At 39.6% G+C, this 16,989-nt stretch overlaps 1 non-coding gene across 1 annotated transcript; it reads right to left on the reverse strand.

Moving 5' to 3' along the window:
• Nucleotides 1-12,280: 12,280 nt before the first annotated feature.
• On the reverse strand, nt 12,281-12,352 carry TRNAE-CUC (transfer RNA glutamic acid (anticodon CUC)). The gene has a single exon. It is a non-coding gene; the product is annotated as a tRNA-Glu (tRNA).
• Nucleotides 12,353-16,989: the final 4,637 nt, after the last annotated feature.

Below are 16,989 nucleotides of genomic sequence, written 5' to 3' on the forward strand. Positions count from 1 at the left end.
CCAAGTCCATCTAGGAGAGCAGTGCAGGAAACTCACAGGGCAAAACAACCCCTAATTCATTGCTAGCTTCAGTTTGCATTGATGTGTGTTTTATTTGTTTTGACGCACAAATTAGATAAAGTTATTATTGATGAAGATCACTGTGGTCTCCTACTACATGACCCTAGGCAAATGTTTATCATTGCAGAAACTTAATCAAGGGGACCACTGGCCAATATTAGATGCAAAAATCACTGTTTCTTCCTGAAATTGTAAATAGGATTTCAGTTTGTGGTATGGTTGTTTGTATAGGCAATGAAACACTTAGAAGCCTTCTGCTAGATATCCACGAGTCAGCCTCCATTCTAGGCCTGCATAATGGGGCTTTTGAGAGAGATGGAACATTTTTACAAAAAAGAACATGATCTCTTCATGTCTTGATTGATCTGATGACATCCCTGCTATTGCCGACAGTATTTAAAGTACTTGCTAGTTTTCTTTATGTGAAAGAGCATTAAGAGGCTTTTAACATAAATCTTTATCTAAGTCAAAGATTTGCTCTTTATGAATGAACAGGAAATTATTTAAAAGGGAAAGCAACTCTTCTTTGCCTTTTGATGTGCTGCTGCCCAAGGCAATGACCTGTTATTGATCTAGAGCCATGATGAAGATCTGGCTGTTCTCCTCCCATTCCAGCACAAGTATTTTTATCACAAAACATACAAATTTTGAGACCTCTCAAAAGGCGGAAGCTTTAAATCCAGTGAGAGAAAAAGTTATCAATTGTATCACTAGAATCCTTTTTCCAACTATTTACATGCAGATAGGAGAGCCCTCTTTATGCAGGACAGATTGAGCCAGAAGAATATCACTCTCTCCAATGCCTTTAAGTTAGTCATGGACTTATGTGGAGGAAAATTGGGCATTTCTGCAAGCCTCCTTTTTCTCTTCCTATCAGAGGGCTCAATGGTGATCTTTTTCATGCAACTGTCATTTCTCATTGTATGGGATCCCATGGTGGAGGCAGGTCACTATTTCATTAGTCATATTAACCACACAGCTTTACTTTTCCACTGACTTAATATCACCTTGCCTGTGCCAAAAGAAAAGCCTGAATTATTAACTGTGCAAAAAGTGTGCTGAAGAATGTGGTTTTTCCTCCTCCAGTAGTTGTAGGAAGTAATCCTCCAATCTGATAGAGTGCAAAATGTATTGAATTGGTGCTGATTTTTTTTTTCTTCTAAAAGAATTACGAATAATTTTGTTTTAAGACCAGACAAAGAAAATAAAACAAACACATTAAAAAAGGTTCAAATCCAGCTTGTCTTCAATGACAGTGTGGTATAAACAGCTATTTACAGTGCTAGGAATGTTGTTTTCTGCTTAAATTTGAATTTGTTTCCTACAGAGTCTTAGGACAGTTTCAGCAATTAAAACAAGGCTGCTTCTGCAGAAAACTAAATAAGCACATAAATTACAGAAGAATTAAAATAAAGTCTGGTTCCTAAATGTTTGGGGGAGTATAAGGTAGTTCTTTCATTAATCTTCAGTATTAATTAGCATATAGGAATAATTCTCTTCCAGAAAATCGTCAGATTAATGTTTCACTGACATCATGCTACATGAGTTATATTCCTGTGCTTGTGTAGCAATGTGTTGGGATTAAAGATGACAAGATCAGGATCTAGCATGTTCCTTATTTGATTTAAATTTTATTTTCAGATTTCTGATTCAAAGATTTGTTAGAAAAGATTTCAAAGGATGCAAGCCTTAGTAGCAAGTCTATGACCAGTCCTAGTGGTTTGTACAGGTGAGGAGACAAAGATTATACTTAAATATTACTTCTTGAAATCATTCTTGAACAGTAGAATGAGAGGAAGCAGATGGAACTGAATGGGAGAATGAAAAGATGGGGTGAAGAGACCAAATATGTAAATGTACATGATATGTAGGACTGTGCAGTACACCTTAGTCCATTAAGTCCTCATGTTATGACACATGGCATTCAGTCCATTGATGATTGGTGGAAGGTGCTTGTTGGGACAATGAAAGCATGGGCTGCAGATACTCTGCCATGCCAAGAGCCAGGGAATGATTATACAGAACATAAAAGCAACAGGAGAAGGAACTACAGAGAAATAAGCAGACCTAGCTGTGAAGCTCAGTCTGTAGCATCCCATGGAGTTGCAGTGCAGTAGTAATGCAGGCATCGGTTTGTGCAGAGAATCTTGGTGAACCCACTCATTCGTGAAAGGTGGGCAGAGAGAGGTATTCTGTGAGCTAGAACCTGTGCTTAGCAGAACCCATGCTCATCAGCAGCCAGTACAGGACTTCAGTTCTGAGGGACCTGGAGGAGATACATTTTTCCAGGCACTTTCAGTCTTCTGCAAACCTTTCTCTATCTGGTGTCTGCATGAAGACAAATCCATGGATGGCAGGTTGGTACAAATCTCTACCTGGTGTTCAAGCTTGATGTCTGCTTGGACGCCGGATAGAGATCTGCCCTAACCTGCCATTCATGTGTTTGGTTCCATATGACTTGCTGCACAGCATAAGTCCCAATAGGTCTCTGAACAAGGAGTTCATCAGCTGTCTGCTGACGTAGATTTCCTTTACTGTAGGCAATTTTCCAGGCTCCACATTCTGGAGCACAGATTTAAGGAAGAGATTACAGTGAACAGTCTGTTATTCTCGTGTTTCTTGGAAGACTTGAATTTCTAATCTTACAGATTTGGACTGGTCTTGCCCTTTTGTTCTGGTTGGATGTAGGGTGTCAGAGCTCTGCCTGGACCAATGGAAGACTGGGGAGTATGTACAAACTCAGAGCAATGGGCCTGCCTCTGTCTTTGCAGTGTACTTCTGGAGACTTTCCAGCAAAGTCACTGGTGTTATGTCTGGTTTTATGACTTTGCAAAGAAAAAATGTATATCAGATATACTGAAGGTGACCAAACCTTGTACAGTCATAAATTCCAGGAATAAAGGCAGATTTCTGCTGAGAGCATCTGTCTAACTACAGTACTTGAGGGAAGCTGCTGAACAAACTGTGTGCTTCTGAGGCTTTAGTTCTGTCTCATCACTCGCAGCAAGGAAGATACCATCTATTTAGGAGGACAGTTGGAAGGGGAAACTGCTGGGTTGGGAATGCTGAGGGAAGACTTTTTTGGTGTCTGTCCAACCCCTGAACCTCCATACTTTTGCATAGCAGACACTTTGTTGATCAGGTAAGTATACATGATGCTTTCATATACGACAAATAAGTAGTAAGGAAAAGCCATGAACTGTATAAAGAAAATGAATCTTATAAGCCTGATTCTAAATCCAGAAAAGACTGAGGTTTTATTCCTTTTTTAAACAGTATCTTGGTTTCCATCCTTGCTCTGCTACAGAATTGGACAGATGTTTATGACAGTCACAAAAAAGAAAACTGGGGCAGTCCACAACAGAACATTTTAGAAGCCATTAATACAATTTTATGTTGTTATACTGAAGGGCATTTTCTGCTGCTCTCAGCACAATATTGTGACTGGTCTTCACAAGATTGAAAACATGATGTATTCTTACATCATCCTAAATAACAGCACAGCTGACAGGAGAACAAATCCTGGGAAGGGCAAACAATTTGCAGTTCTTATACGTGCAAGGAAATTCAAACTCTAGACCTACAGGAGAGTTGAAATACCACCTAGAAAAATACCACTTCAAAATGTCACTGGGCTTCAAAGTGGCGGCAGGGGGACAGTGTGCTGAGCTGACCCCAGGCTGGCTGGGTGGTGGCTCTCAGCCCATCATGGCAATGGATGGGGACTCCTGTCTTATTTGTGGCAGGAAGAATAAGATTGCTCTGGTAAAAGCAACCTCCTCCAGGAAGAGCAGGTGGCATGACCCAGCAGGGTGAATGCGTACAAGGGGATCCCAGAGGATGAGTGGATCCTATAGGACAAGTGGGGATGGTGTGACCACCAGGGGAGCAAGAGGACCAAAGTAGTTTAAGGATGGGACAGGTGAAAGAGCCTGGGCTTCTTAGGCACCACACTCCCCAAACTGGCCAGTTGCAAAATTTAAGAAAAGGTTGCTTTTGGGGGGGGATGGAAAGGAACAAAAATGGTGCGTAGATTGTTCTTTCTAGAAGAAAAAAAGAATAATCCATTCCTGGGGGAAATTCCTGTATTGGTGCATTTACTTTATTAACCTTATGGGACAAAAGTACAGACTGACATATCTCTGAGTGTCCCAGAGAGATGCTCTTCCGAAAGATATATTAAAAAGCTGCAGGAAAACAATTTAACTCTGACCATTTTGATTAACAAAGCATTTTCACACAGAAGTGTTTGGAACTGAACTCACTGGGAATAGCACTTTAGTTCACCACTCAAGAGTTGGTTTTTCTCTGTTAAGGATGGCGTATCTAGGAGACTGGAGATCTGCAGCTCTGGTGTGTAGCTCTCGGGAGACACCATGCTGCTCTGTTAGAAGAAGGTGCTCTGTCATGGGACTCATAGCTCTTTTAAGAAGCAGAGCTCTGAAAGTGCAGCTTCCATGAGACAGTGTGCCACAGTGGAGAAATGCATTTTAGCATTGCATGACCCAAAATAAAATGCTTCAGGTCAATCAGACGCTGTGATTCAGCTCAAAGTGAAATTGCAAATAGACTATTATCATTTGGAAACAAAAGAATAGGGAATAAAAAATATTTGACAAATTACTTTTCCTGTTCTCTCTACCTTCTGTGAATGTGAACGTGTTTGTATTTAATCAAGACTGCAGCAAGATCCTGCCTTATGCACATCACTGACTTCTCTTCTTACTGCAGGCAACCCTGCTAGTTGCTGAACTTTGGCCATCTGCTCAAGCCTAAGGGGCACTGATATTAAATTAACCATAGCCTGACATTTCTCTGATAACTGACATTTGCACAGGCAAGCCTTGGATGCGCATGTGCACAGTAGGAAATTAAAGTGTAAAGTAAATAAGATTATCGTTGCGTGTTTCTTCTCAAAAACATATTGCAAGTCATTATCTCACCCTCTAATAACTGAGATTTTGTGTGCAAAGCCAAGTAATTTAATTTATATATCTCAAATGCATGCCTTTTTGTTGTTGTTGCAGGGCCTGTACAGTGTGTCTTGTGAATGAAATCATCTCAACGCCAAGAACTGGCACAGCTGTGGGCAAATATCTCCTTTTGTCACATTCTGAGAGCACACACATGCTCCAGAAAGTGCTGCTTGTCCTGTCCCTTCAGAGAGCTCCAGGCTATTCTCAGGGAATGCTTCTGCCTCTCTGCAGCTCTCTGCTTCCTCTGGAAGAAAACCCTGCTTCAGACTGGACTCAGTTTCTGATCTCATTGTGTCCCCATCCAAGCCAATGGGAATGTCTCTGTCTTCGGCGATGGAAGCAAGATTAGGGCCACAACAATTGGATGAATTTCAAATGCGTAATTATAAATTGTTAAGACGCTAAAAAGTCCTGTTCCTGTACCCACTGACAAGTGGCATAAGGCTGCTCAGTTGCATAATAGCTACTTTAAGAAAAGCCCTATATTCAAGTAGAGAAAGCGAGTTGAGTAAAGTAAATAAACTGGAGAGTCAAGGACAAATGCCACAACTGATATGGATGTGGATGTGAGAATATCACTAAGAGATGCTACTGATGAGGAACCCAGTCTCATATACCTATCTACAAAATATACAGGTATGCACAGGGGAGCATCTAGGTACCTCTCACACCTTTCCTGTGCAATGACTTTATCACAAAAAATGTTATTCTATTATTTCTAGACAAAATGATGTTAAGATATAAAGTTTTAAGTGCGGAGGAAATAGGAGAAAAAAGCATTTGGTAAGCACATACTGCATTATTCTGTCATAAACTGAAGCAGTGAAGAAAATGAAATATGCAGGTTCTTCCCTGACAGTGCTCAAACACACAGTCATGAGATCAGAAAAGATTGCACTGTCAAATGTCCACATCATTTGGCACCATGATGGTGAGAATTTAGCACCACAGAAGTAGACTTTCAGTCTGGCCTTACTGTCTCCAAGGAATTCCTCAATGGATATTTCTTCTACAGTTGTGTCTTCCTACATAATAGAGAAAAAAAACTGTCTCTCTTTGCTGCAAGTTGCCATTCCTTCACTACCAGTGGATAAAAGGTCCTAGATTTTATTATTGCTTCTTTGGCTCCCAAAGCAAGACCTCCTATTAATAGTGCCATCTTCACTGTTTTTCAACTTTATTTCCTCCAGATTTAATTCTAACTAGGAGAAATAGACAGAAATCTTTCCATCACTTGTGCCCATCAATATCGCCTGAGCAATAGGTTTTGTTGGAATCTACTGTGATGTGTAAAGGAGAGTAGTTTGAGGGACTTGCTAGATTTTGATACTGGCATTCTCCTCACTGTCATAAGAGGGAGCTACTGGAGGTCAGGTCTAGCTTCTGGACTGCTTGACATATATGCCAGAGCACAGAAATTAGTAGCAGTCCTATTGCCTCTCCTTGTTCTTTGATGTGGTGTGTAATGCATAAATCCTAAGTGTTCTTGACTGGAAAAATAACGAGAAATTTACTACAGTCTCAGTGTAAGTGGGATTAAGAAGTTGTCAGAAGAAATAATGAAGGCAAACAGTAAATATTCTGTGTGGTGGATGATGTGGTGACTGACTGACAACTCTTCCCATGTTATTTCATGCAAATAAGCTTTCCAAAATTGCAAAAATCTCTGGTTTTCAATAGCATATTCAGATGTGTGATCTTCACTAATGATGGCAAAAGAAATGTTTCTGATTTTTAACTTTAGAAGAAAAGAGATTCAGCTGAATTTCTTTCCTTTAGAGACAAAACGCTGTGCTTCCTGGATATAAACATCGGTATACTCTTGTTTGGAAAGAAAGTTGGCCCCTTTGTAGCAGAACTGGATTACTTCAGTAGGGTTTTGGCTAATAGTCCCTCTCATCTCTGAAAACAGAAAAAATTTCAGCAGGTATTACGTTAGTTTTGAACAGAGAATAGGAAGAAAGGCATCCAGGTTTCATGTTGGTTATTCAGACTAAGAAAGGTAGTCACAGTTTAAAATTGAGAAAGGATGTTTTTGGTCACAATACAAGTATCCTGAAGAGTTTGAGAGATAGTATTGTTATACAGGACAAGACAAGCACAGACATCACAACATATGGTAAGCATGGTACATTTTTATGCTAGTGATGTAAAATTGCTCTTGCCTAAACCATGCTAGAAGTAGCTCTTAACTAGAAATTCAGGCAGCTCATTGCACTGTAATGAGATTAATCCAAAACCATGTGTAGAACAGAAACATCTTCTTCATTAGCCTTCCCTGCAGAAGGGATCCTAATCTCTGGAAGACGACAGCTTCATTAATTAAACAACACGGAGAATTTCCCATAATCAGAAAGCCTTGATTCTCCTCAAGATTTTAGTTATAGCAATTCTTCTCCTACTGGGTTCTTTAAAAAATTAAGAAAAAAAAAAAAAAGAAAGCTCTAATAAATAGGAATCTCTCCTTTAGGTTACCATCTGGTTCAGGTGGGTAATTATCTTTTAACATCTGTTCAGTGACACACATTATATGGTAGTATTTACACTGGTGATCTTAAGCCATCTTGTGGTGGGCAAAAATATCCAGATTTGCAACAACATTCTAGGAGTTTTCAGGACAAATAACATGTTTTGCCTGGAAAACACTCAGCATGTTTAAGTTCTCTTTCTTCTAAATGGTAATGAACAAATCCAATTTGCTTACTGGCAGTTCAGCTTGTCAAGAGACATGTTCTTTCCATCTATAACCTTCAAAATGTGCAATGCGGATGTCAAAAAGAAATATTTCTGCATTCCACATCTCGATTCTATTGCCTGCAGCACTACCTGTGCCCTTCCAACACTCCACAAGGATTTAACTTCTTTTCCAATGGAAAGTATTGGAATCTGCTTAGTTTTTCCATTTCAAAACAGTCATGCATGCAGCAATTGTAAGCTGTAACCGCCATCTCATGTTAGCTCACCAGCTCCTCTTACTCTCAGATGTTCACTGCACTGGAAAAGGCTCTTTGCTGGGACCTCTCTGATGATATGCACTCCAATAAAAATGTCATGTGGTTAAGAGTGGAAGTCAGAACAGTAGAGGATCTTCTTTTGATAAATACACTCAATTTAGAATATTTTGGTTGACAAGGTACAGCAGGTTTTGCATTAATCCTTTCTAACATTTTTTTTCTAGACCGAAACAGCTTTCAAATTGCTGGTAGTCTGTAATAAAAAGGAATAAAAATGATCAACAGGAGAAAGGAAAACCTAGTCCAAAACCATGCTTAGTTAATTATTTCACCCCAAATTACAGCACTACGTCAAGGAACCTCCTCTAAAGCACATCTTTGAATTTTTGAAACTATGTGGCCTCTGCCTTGGTGCTGCTCCTTGGGGTACTTCCCAGCAAATCTTCTGTGAGATGTGCCCTGTGACCAGCACAACCTTTACTATTGGCCAGATGTGTAAGCACTCCCAAGATCACATTTCCCCGCTAAGTATGTCAAAGTGACCTGTGCTCAAGTCACACTATTCCCAGACTGGAGCCTTTTGTCCATAGGGCCCCATGCTGTGCAGATGGACCACCTGGGACTAATGACAGGCCAGGGCTCAGGCCCTGCAGACCCTACTCACATCCCCTTGTGCTTTGCTCTGCTAAATTCCCAGTGCCTCTTCCCAGTATAATCAACTTTAGGGGGAAGGAAGGAGAAGACAAGCATTTTTTTAGAAGGTCTAACTAAGCATAGTCATTAGAATCTAGGGTTTATGTAAACCAGCTTTCTGTGCTTCTATTTTTCTATTTTTCACTCAGAGGGTGGTGACGCACTGGAACAGTTTGCCCAAGGAGGTTGTGGATGTCCCATCCCAGGAGGCATTCAAGGGCAGGCTGGATGAAGCTCTGGACAACCTGGTCTAGTTTTTGATGATCCTGCCCGTGGCAGCAGGGTTGAAATTAGATGATTTTTGAGGTCTTTTTCAGCCCAGGCCATTCTATGATTCTATAATTCCATGTAAAACTTGCCCACAGCATCACAGAGAGTGCTGCTAAACAGTATTTGCAGAAAGAAAACTCAAGGACTTTGCATAAGTCTGTTGGCAAACTTCTTCTTAAAGAAAAGTTTGCAACAGCTTAGCTTCCTTTCTGCCTGGTTGTATGTCCTAAAGCTACCACAACAATTTTGGAATGTGAATTTCATGGACAGAAGCTGTGTATGTATGTAACCATCTTCAAAGATTTAATTTTTTTTTCCCCAACAGAACAGAATTTACCATGGTAAATCAGTGTAGCTCTTGACTTTGTTTACAGTGGCAATTTGTTTGTCAGAGCTATGAAGTACTGCGTTTTAAGGAGAGTAATCATACTATCATAATGTTGCTTCTGTTCAAATTCTGCTCAGGGTTCATTAAAGCTTAGAGCTTGACTTTGTAATCTAGCAACGTAATAATGCGACAGTTAGTACAAATTACTTATCTGAAAGCAAAAAATTACATTAATGTAACATGCAGGTGTTTCAATTACACTCCAGCATATGTGCTTTAACTTTTATTGCAGAGATTTTGTAATCTAGTTATCCTCGTAAATGTATTCATAACAGAATCTATAGTTAATTATTTGCTAAGGTAACTTTTGTCTGTTTTTACCAGGTTATCACAAGTATCTAACAACTTTTCAAAACAAGCTCACAGATTCAACATGACAAACCAGGATGTATGCAATTAAGTAATATGGATATTATGTAAACTTTTTTTATATTCAGTAAAACTGCAAAACTTCTTTCTTAAAACCCAGGGATATATATATATATATGGTACTGATTTACTAATGGTAGATAGAGAAGTTGTAGGTCATTTTCAGATGGCTAAACACAAACACATATATTTTCATCACAGTGCTAACCTCCTGTCTGAGCCTCATTACACAAAGCATTTGCCCATGCTTTTCCATCTCACTTTAATTGGAGGCAACTGTTCCAGCTGGACTGCCTGTCTTATACAGAAGATGATGACGTTGTTAACAGGATGCAGGTTCCTCAAACCATCTGTCTCTAATGGCAAGATGCTGGGCTATCTTCAGCATCTTCCTACCGGCTGTGTTTTTTAGTGGCAATGAAGATAACATTTCTGCTCATGCTTCATCTGATCTAGTGACCAAACGCTCGGACTTTTCTGGTAATTCTGATATTCTTCCAGAAAAGTCTAATTAATGATCTAACTTTTCTCAGTATGTGATATCTAGTTAGTACTATGTTTCCATGTAGTCATGCAAAGGCGATAAATTAAAAAATGTAGTATGCAATGATGTTCTCATGTAGCTCCCACAGCTATTGTACCTCTACTGGATTCTGAAATTCTGTTTTCCTTTTGCAGTGAGTATGCACCTGTGCTTGTCTGGGCTCCTGATGCAAACTTAACAATAGCTTCATTAGAAAGACCAGGAGAGACTCAGTAAAAAGGAGAGCCTGAGAAATTGGAGATTATGGAGATTGTCTAATTTTGTTATTGTGAGTCTTGAATGAATACACTACCTGTAGGCTTCTTCAGGAAAGAGGTAACAGGCCAATTGGGATTGTTTTTAAAGTATTTGATACATTATCTCCTTCACTGGAAGTAGAGAAGAGGATGCAATTAACATGTTCTTGGTTGGTTTGGGTTTATTTCTCTTTACAGTTGTCTCACAAAACATCAGAATTAAGAATGAGAAATGATTCAAACACAAAGCCCCAAAAGCTGTATGTAGCTTCAGCTCTCTCACAGACTCCAAGTGAAGTAAAAAACAGCTTCAGGGTATAGTTGACATTCAGCCTCTCGTACAAGACAAGCAGTAGGAATATTTGCTCCTAAAGAAGTTATCCCATGTACAGACTTAACAAGAATCTCTATTCTGTCTTTTCTCCTGGAGGAAACATAGAATCATAGAATCATAGAATCATAGAATCGCAAGGTTGGAAATGACCTGCAAGATCATCTAGTCCAACCACTCTCTCATTCCCAGTACCACAAGCTACTAAACCATATCTAGTAGCTCCTCATAGAATCATAGAATCATAGAATCATAGAATCATAGAATCATAGAATCATAGAATCATAGAATCATAGAATCATAGAATCATAGAATCATAGAATCATAGAACCATAGAATCATAGAATGGCCTGGGTTGAAAAGGACCACAATGATCATCGAGTTTCAACCCCCTGCTATGTGCAGGGTTGCCAACCACCAGACCAGGCTGCCCAGAGCCACATCCAGCCTGGCCTTGAATGCCTCCAGGGATGGGGCATCCACAACCTCCTTGGGCAACCCGTTCCAGTGCTTCACCACCCTCTGTGTGAAAAACTTCCTCCTAATATCTAACCTAAACCTCCCCTGTCTCAGTTTACAACCATTCCCCCTTGTCCTGTCATTATCCACCCTCGTAAACAGTCATTCCCCCTCCCGTTTATAAGCTCCCTTCAAGTACTGGAAGGCCACAATGAGGTCTCTCCAGAGCCTTCTCTTTTCCAAGCTAAACAAGCCCAGTTCCCTCAACTCTCTTCATAGGAGAGGTGCTCCAGCCCTCTGATCATCTTAGTGGTCCTCCTCTGAACAAGTTCCAAAAGCTCTGTGTCTTTCTTGTACTGGGGGCCCCAGGCCTGGATGCAGTACTCCTGATGGAGCCTCACAAAAGCCGAGTAGAGGAGGACAATCACCTCCCTTTCCCTGCTGGCCACCCCTTTTTTAATGCAGCCCAGAACACAGTTGGTCTTTCAGGCAGCAAGCGCACGCTGCTGGCTCATGTCCAACTTCTTGTCCACCAGGACCCACAAGTCCTCTGCAGGGCTGCTCTCAAAGGGTTCTTTGCTCAGTCTGTATAAACAGCTGCAATGGCCTTGCACTTGTCCTTGTTGAACCTCATTACATTCACGTGGGCCCACTTTTCCAGCCTGTCCAGGTCCCTCTGGATGGCTTCCCTCCCTTCCAATGTATCGACTGCACTGCTCAGCGTGGTGTCATCTACAAACTTGCTGAGGGTGCACTTTATGCTATCATTGATGTCATTGATGAAGATGCTCAAGAGCACCGGTCCCAAGACCAACCCCTGAGGGACACTGCCTGTGATCGGCATCCACTCTGATACAGAACCATTGATCACAACCCTTTGGCTGCATCCAGCCAGCCAATTCTTAATCCATTGAACAGTCCACCCTTCAGATACATACCTCTCCAATTTAGAGAGAAGGATGTGGTGACAGACCATGTCAAAGGCTTTGAAAATGATAGCTTCCCTGACCAGGAATCGAACCCGGGCCGCGGCGGTGAGAGCGCCGAATCCTAACCACTAGACCACCAGGGACTACTTAATATTTACTTTTTCATCTTTCAGGAGAAATCATAGAATCTTTTCTCCTAGACAAAACATTTCATTGTGAAAGAGGAAACAAATAAGATAAACTATAGGTATAGCAGCCTAAGTGAAAGAGTGGTGGTTTGGGTTAGGAGACGTAAGGGAGATTTTGCCACAAGGTGAGTGGCAATTCGAAGTTGGCAAGGACAAAGGCAGATGACAAAGGAACACAAATGGAAAGGGCTGAGAGAGGGTGAGCAGCTTTCCACCAGCTAATATCGATGTGAAACCTTCTACCTAGAGTGCTGGTTACTTGAGAGATCCTGTCTGGAGTAGTACCCTCCCCCTTCTCTTATATTTTTCTTTCCTTTTAAGCTTAGCTCAGCACAAGACAGCAAACAAAAAAGCTTGCTCTATGGTTATAAACACCAGTGCAAAGACCCCTGACTTCTCACTCCCAGAGGATTTTCCTTCCTTAGAAATGAAATATCATTTGAATTTTTATATGAAATATTTAAAGTGGCTGTTTTGACAAGAGTAGGAAAAAGGCAAGACTGGGAGATGGCAGCATAAACAAGAGCACTAAAGCATCTAGAAGATTCCAAAGTAGGACCCTCTAGAGGGACAAAGAGGACATGGTCTCTTCCTGAAGGAAGGTGAGAGTGCAAGGATGGGCAGGAATAAAAAGAGAACTGCATTTTTGAATATTTCAGGTGCTGAGTTCTTCCATAGCCTACAACCAAGTAAAGAAAAACACTTATTTTCAGGATTTGCTGTGGCAATCTGGAAAGTATTGTGCTCTTGGAAGGACAAGATTCACACTGTTAAGATCAATTCAAATTATGATTTGGAGAGCATAAACACCATTCTAAAGAAACATATTTCCCAGCAAAGGTTGTTTTAGAGGCAGAAATCATTTAAAGACGCTCCTGACTAAAAAGTATTATACTTCAAGTGCTTCTCAAACTTTGAGAAGACTGAGAAACTCGAGGCCAGGAAAGGGAACACCAAAGACTTACGGTCTCATAAGACTTCATAATTATTTTCTATTGCATTTTCAGATATTCTGGTATCGATTCTTTTAGCTGGTAGATTTGTGAGATAGCCGAGAGCTGGATGCAGTGAGTTACCAGCAGCTCATTAATAGACATCACAAGGGCTTAGGCTACTGTGTCTGAAAAAAATGAGAGTAGAAGATGCTTGTGGTGAAAAAAATAAATATTGTACTTACATACAGAAGCAGTTACTGAAATATTTGTTGGTGGTGGTGGTTTTTTTTGTTTTGTTTTGTTGTTGTTGTTGTTGTTGTTTTATTTGCCATAAATCAATGAGCTATTTTCATTCTAAACAAAAGACAAACTTAAGGATTTGATTATTTCTCAAATATTTTAAAGTTGCAGGTGTGAGCATAATTTGTACCTGTGTGTATACATTTTTAATTAAAGCAAATACTGCTCTTGAAAGAAAATACGCTGCAATCAGGCCATACAGCCACTTTTAATCCCGTGCAATCAGTTGAAAGAGCAAATGTAATCACAGAAGTATAAAAAAAAATAAAGGTGTTATTATGCCACAAAGAAAAGTCTCTTCTGAAAGACAAAAAAAACCAAACAAATATTAAGTAGTCTGAAATATTATAGCATAATGTGGAAATGAGGAATGTGGTTTGGGAGTAATTTATTAGTTGAAACCGTTCTGAGGTGGAATCTTATAATTTTATGTGCAGTATTAAACAATTCATTTTCATGGGACTGGAGTTCCAGAGTTCTCCATGCAGTCTCAAATGCTTTCTTTGTTCTTAGCTTTTGGCATCAAAGAAAAAACATTGATTATACCATTTATATATAACACTGTATCTGGTCTCTGATACTGTGTACATCAGGTACCAAAATTACAATCTCTTGTTTAAATTCTAACCTACTTGAGCACTGTATGAAATCAATCAAGCCCACTATTTGGGCTCACACGTACGAGCAAGATATAGTGCAATGATGTCAAGGAAAATCAACTAGCTATGCAAATTTAAATTATCTCACATTTTCCCCAGAATATACACATGCTCAGATGCTTGTCAGTAATCAGGTGATAAGCATTAAGCAGCTAATCCACAGTAAGTTGTTGACATGCTGAAATCCACCGAAATACAGGAACTTGCCCTTGCAGATATATTTCTTGAAAAACAGCAATTTGCTGAGTAGTTTTAGGTCTTCTCCACAGCTAAGAGGCACATCTCTGTCTTTCCTACCACAGAAAATACTAATTACTGAATAAATTATATTTGAAAGTAAACACAAACCTGAAACAACTGTAACAAAAATAGTATATTATGTCCATTCACAACTGGATACGGTACAAACACACACCAATTGGTCTGACAGAAATCATTTTATCTTTGAACATACAAAAGCAGAAGCCCTGGAAGCATGGCTCTTGTGGAGGGCACAGTACTTCCAACAGCAATCAAAAAGTCCACTGAGAAACAGTGGGACCAGATGGAAAACTGCCAAGTGACAATCCTAGAAAAACTCAGAATGGGGAAGCACACAATAAGAAAAAGATCTGTCAACGGAGTACCTCAGGAATCCATCAAGGATCTCTAGTGAAAACTACATGGAGGGGTCCATGCAGTTGTGTGGACCCACTCCAGAGATCTGTATGTAAGGTAGCACCTTAGAACAGAAAGCACAAGACTGATGGACACCTTCAGTTAGAAGGACTGTCCTTTTTTTTTTTTTTTCCTCCTCAGTTAAACTTCTTTAAAGACAATTATGTGGCTGTGAAATGTGTTGAAGGTAAGCAACCCTTATGCTCAGTGAGGAGATAGAAATCATGGCCCTGGCTGGAAGGCATCATGCAGAGCCACGAGGTGACCAGAGCTGCACACACTTGAACGTTTTTTGGTCATCTCTGAATGAAGATAAAAGGGGGAGGTGAGGACAACATAATCATATGCATCTAGCAAAAATCAACAAATCAAGCAAATGTTGTACTGATCTTAATAACCAGCCAAAAATGGCCACAAGGCTGGCAGTGGGAGATTTCAGTTTATCGGTTGGTTCAGTTTGGTTTTGAAAATGGATGAAAATTTTCAAGAGTGGAAGACAATTTCCCTGAAAGTGATTTTGCATGATAATATCCATTAGTCTAAGGAATCAACTGCCAAAAATAAATAAATAAATAAACAGAACCAATCAAACAAATAAACAAAACCCAACATAAACACAACAGAATAAGTTACAGACTACAAAAAAGCAGACTGAGAAACTGATGGGAAGAAGTTCTGAATAAAACCAACATCTTTGAAGATGAAGTGCAGAAGACTGACAGCTTTTAAAAGAGGCTGTGTAAAATGTGGCAAACTATCCCATTGCAAAGGAAAAAAAAAAGAATTAAAAACAGACAAATACAGTTGTCTCATAAGCTCTTTAGAAACTTGAAAATCAAAAAGATATCCTGAAAAATACAGGGAAAAGAAAAAAGGAAAAGAGATAGTATAAGATGTAGGCAGAATTGAAATCATCATGTACAGGACTAAAAGAGAGGTACAGAGTGCAAGGAAAGAAAGGGAACTAAGAAAGAGATGTGCTAGCTGGATTAATAGTAAGAGAAAGACAAAAAGAAGTTTAGGTCTACCACCAATTTGAGAAAAGAAGAAAACAGCGATTTATGTGTAATATGCATAAATGTTACATGCTTTCTTTGCCTCAGCTTGGTGAGGAAGGATTAATTGCAATCATTTAATTATTTGCATTCATTTAAGAAGGGAATACAAGAACAGCAAATAAGAGAAAGAAAATTAGTTCTGACAAGGCATACATTACATCTGCCTGTTGAAGAGAAGTGGAAGAAGAAAAACAGGATTGCCTTTAAAAAGAAGGAAAAAAAATCAAACCTGGAAAGTTACATATCCATCATCCCAGTTTCAATCCACTGAAAGAATGGATCTACAGAATAATAGGGAATAAAAAAAGCCTGCATAGATCTGTAAATAATGCAACCCATCAAAGGAGCCTACTTCTTTCTTTGTCAAAGTAGCTGGCCTTGTGGCTGAGAGGGGTTGATATGATTCATTTTGAGTTTAGCGAGGCTCTACAGAGCTATTTTATCTAGATCCTTGTAGCCAAAGTGGGGACATATCCTGCAGATGCAATCACTAAAAGTAGGTGAATTGCTGATTGATGAAGTCCTCTTCATAGGAGTTAATCAAGGATTCGCTTTCACTTCAAGGACATTGAAGTGTGGTCCTACAGCGGTCAGAGTCATTAGCAGCCTCAAGATTATGCTTAATAGCTGAGATGATGGAATGGAGAGTGTGATCATAAGATTTGAGAATGACATCAACATGAGGAAAGAGATATCACAAAGAAGGACAGGAATGTAAAGTGGTTTTCAGTGAGATGAAACTCAATAAAGCCATGTACAAAGAGCTAAATTTAGACAGAAGACTTTCATGTGTAATGGAACATATCTGTCTGTTGGCACTTCAGGAAGGAATCATGCGCAGTCATAGAATGAAGTGATTAAAAAGTGAAATTTTATTCAAGGATATATAAAAAAATCATTAGTAAGATTAGATCATGCTCATGACTATAGAAGGAAAAAATGGAGGTCAGTGTCTTGGAGTGACACTGAACACATGGCATCTG

This window comes from Lagopus muta, chromosome 2, assembly GCF_023343835.1.
Source record: "Lagopus muta isolate bLagMut1 chromosome 2, bLagMut1 primary, whole genome shotgun sequence".
Classification (NCBI taxonomy): Eukaryota; Metazoa; Chordata; class Aves; order Galliformes; family Phasianidae; genus Lagopus; species Lagopus muta.